This window comes from Eumetopias jubatus, unplaced genomic scaffold (genome assembly GCF_037043125.1).
Source record: "Eumetopias jubatus isolate StellerSeaLion01/CBP00866 unplaced genomic scaffold, mEumJub1_p1.0 scaffold_4, whole genome shotgun sequence".
In the NCBI taxonomy this organism is placed as follows: Eukaryota; Metazoa; Chordata; class Mammalia; order Carnivora; family Otariidae; genus Eumetopias; species Eumetopias jubatus.
The window spans coordinates 110,900,502-110,904,271 of NW_028274810.1; the positions used below are offsets into that span (position 1 = coordinate 110,900,502).

Below are 3,770 nucleotides of genomic sequence, written 5' to 3' on the forward strand. Positions count from 1 at the left end.
AATTGGCGGGGTGAGATTTGGCATGTTGTGGGCTGGTGGTACTCTTCGTGAAGCACATCTGAATGCGCTGCTCTGACCCATTCACCGGGTAACCCCACAGATCGGGGGGTGAGCAGGTTCCAATAACAGGCACAGCACAGACACCAAGGGGTTTGGAGCAAAACTATAGCTTTTACAAATAACTAGTCTCCATTTGAGCAATAGCTTCCGATTTGCCACTGGACACTGGTAGAGGCCGAATGCCAGTGTATGAGACCCCAAATGTGACCTGAGCTGGGTGCGATGTGATCCACCAAGCCACATGCCACACTCCATTGTGCAGGGGAGGTTGATGCCTAGCACCGTTGAGCAGGGCCCAGGAGCACGAGGAAAGCACCCAAACAGGCGGCTCAGACGCCCACAGCACCTCCTCTCCATCCCCTCTTTGCCCACTCCCCACAACTGTGGTCTCAGGGGTTCTCTGTGGGCAGAAGAGGGAAAACAGACCGTGTTGACAGACTGCTCTGGAAATACACTGGCACTAGACAGAATGGGAATAACGCGGCAGAGCCTGCATTCCATCCATTAGGAGCGTAGCTGAAAGGTGAAGGTAAAGAGAAGTTCTCCCCGTGGCCCGCTGGATGGAGAGAAAGCCAGAGGTGCAGGGTCTACGACAGCTCCAGGGTGGTAGCGCACAGTCTGACTGGCGGCCCAGGAACGTGGACAGAACGACACTGGAGACTTGACAGGAAAGTCTGGGGAAGGGGTTTGTAGATGAACCCCGAGCTGGAGGAACCGTGAGGGCCCACGTGAGTGCTCACCGAAGGGCACCTTCCACGCAGGAGGACTTTAATAAACAAGGGTCAGGATGCCCCACTTGGACACATGGTTGCTCTCTCTCCAGCCACCCTTTCTGATGACACCCAGGGCTCACTTGATGGAAATTTTGTACAAAGTGGTCATGGCTCCATCTGGAGCTGATGCAGCAAGGATGTCTTCAGGGACACCGGATCTTTCTGTCTTTCTGCTTTGTCCTTCTTGGCATGTTGGTTTTAGGCCTTCTGCTTGTTACCTCATGGTTCCAGAGTTCTTGACTACATTAGTTGGGAACAAGGCAAAGGGCAGTAGACCAAAGGCTCTTTGCTCATTAGGTTTCGTGGCCTTGTCTTTTTACTGAGGAGGGGATGATCTCCTCAACAGTCTTTCCCTTAACTCTCCTGTGTCAGAATTGGGTCATTAGCTCACCCTGAGAGCAATCACTGGCCAAAGGGAATTTGAACCAATTAAGAGTTATACCATGGGGCTGTCTTCCTGGGATCAAAGGATAAGTGATCCCTACTGAACAATTGGGGGGTGGGTGGGAGGTGAATTTTAAGGCAGGGATTGGTTGTAGGTTAGACAATAACCAGTATTTGCCAAAGTTGCCAACACTTAAAAGTTTTGGAGATTTCACTTACAAATCGAACTTAAAGAGCGGGAAGGCAAGATGGGCTGTCTTTATAGGAGTCCTGTGTCCTTGGCTTTGCCGCAGGCCCCGCCTCCCTCTCGCATCACCTGTTTCACCCACCTGCCACCAGCTGGGCCCCTGACTTAGGACATTGTTCTAGAGTGATCGGTTTGCTGGTATGTTCTTCCCTCTAGCCTAGCACAGTACCCGGCGTGTACAGCGTAAATAAGATGGCGGGCTGGGGGGAAGGAAGGAGCCCATCCTCGTAAACCAAGCTACACTGCCTGAGAGTAATAGCTACGCCTTTGCTCTCAGAAAAGAGTTCAGTCTGAATCTCACTTCTGCTATTACTGGCTTCCGATTCTCAGTTTCCTCGTCGGTGAAATGAGGATCATAGCATCTGCTCCCCGGGCTCACTGAGAAGCTCATGTGAGTGCGTGGATAGAAAGCCCCATGCAAACACCCAGAAGTTCCTTGTTCCTTCCCCAGGAAGGAAGAATGAGGTCAGCTGAAATGAATTTGTGATGGAATGAGGAAAGAAGATCTTTAAGAACGGAGGGCACATCTTATTAGCCTCGAAAGGCTAGAAGTGCTTAATAAATATTTGATAATGATAATAATGATCGTTTCACTTGGTAGAATATGGTTATACAAATTGTAAAAATATAATTATGCCAGGCTGTCATTACAGCTAATGGCTTGAATATAGGGATGATGAGGGGCAAACCAGAGCCCACCATCGTGATGGCTGCCAACAGGCGGTGGCTTGTGGTGCTGCTGCAGACCTTCATGTGGGGGGTAGGGGATGGGGGGGTGTCTGGACCAAGGGGAGGGATTGGCGGGAGCCAGACTGTGCAGAGTCTGCTGGTCCAGGGTGGGGTAGTGGGAAGTCCCTGGAGAGTCTTCAGCATGAAAGTGACAAGAGCTGATGCATGATTTAAAAAAAAAAATTTTTTTTTGTCATGGCAAAATATCACGACATAAAATTTACCACTGAAGCCATTTTTAAATGTAGGGTTCAGTGGTGTTAAGTGCATTAATATTGTGCTGCCATCATCCATCCTTTTCCAGAACTGCTTCATCTTCCCAAACTGAAACTCCTTGCCTTCTAAACACTGATTCCCCACTTCCAGCCTGGCACCCACCATTCTGCTTTGTCTCTATAAAATATTCCCACCACTGCGTGCTTATGGAAAATCACTTGACCGTACACGCAAGGGTTTATTTCTGGGCTCTGTTCTAGTCCATTGGTCTCTATGTCTGTCTATACCAGTGCCACATTGTACGCATTACTGCAGCTTTGTAGTGAGTGTGGAAGTGAAGGGCGAGATCTCCAACTTTGTTCTTTTTAAGGAGCATTTTGACTATTCAGAGTCCCTTGAGATTCCATATGAATTTTAGGATGCATTTTTCTATTTCTACAGAAAATGTTGGCCAATATGATATTACGTTAGGGTGTGGTGAGCAGTTCAGGCAAGATATGATGGTGCTTCTGAATGTCTAGGTAGTGTTGGGTATAGAGCAACCTGGAGGGATTTGGGGAGGGTTTGGATGGTGAAAGTAACAACATTTAGTGCCAGATTGGAGGTACGTGAGGAAGAAAAGAAGAATCCAGAATGACTCCTTGGTTGGAGGTTGGAGGAAATGGTGATGCCTTTTTCTGGGATGGGAAGAATGGAGAAGGGGTGTCAAGAGTTCCTTTGAGGACACGGGAAGTCCAAGATGTCTGGGAGACCGGCAGGTGGAAGAGAGGTCAGCTGCACCGTGGATACCCGAGCGTGGGGGGCAGGGGTGACTACAGAGCTGAGGAGAGACATATGCATGTCAGTACCGGATGGGTGCCAGGTCATGCCACACTTGGGGCCAGGGGGAGGAGGAGGCAGTGAAGGTGGCCGTAAGCCCCTGGAGAGATTATCCCCAAGCATAAAAAAAATCATAGTGAACCCAAATCTTCCATGACTGTGTGCATCCCGGGCTGAAGCAGTGAGGCGCCTGACATTTGAGTGGGCAGCGGACCACCTGGGCGTCATTCTCACTAACTTCGGGGGTTGGGAACTCCCAGCGCCCCCATGCAGCCCACTTCTGGCCCACCTGCTCTTCACCAGGCCCCCTAGATGTCCCTTCTTTACCCCTTTGCAGGTGTCCCTAACTGCCTCCCCTGTACACCTCTCCTCCAGCTGGTGCTTGTCTATGCAGTTGGAGCCCCGGCAGCCTGAAGAGGAGAATGTGTCTTATTCGTCTTCGTTTTTCCATTGTCCAGTGTGGAGCCTGGCACATGGATCTCTGGATAGAGAGCAGAGGTAATCTAAAAATCATGTTTTCATTTATGTTCTTGTTTATGCAC

General features: G+C 49.9%; 1 long non-coding RNA gene across 1 annotated transcript in view; it reads left to right on the forward strand.

The window, feature by feature from the left end:
* Positions 1-2,282: 2,282 nt before the first annotated feature.
* The window catches only part of LOC148164597 (uncharacterized), a 2,292-nt gene continuing 804 nt past the window's right edge, over positions 2,283-3,770 (forward strand). Inside the window, exon 1 of the long non-coding RNA XR_015768053.1 lies at positions 2,283-3,726. This is a non-coding gene — a long non-coding RNA (uncharacterized LOC148164597). The remainder of the gene's footprint in view (positions 3,727-3,770) is intronic.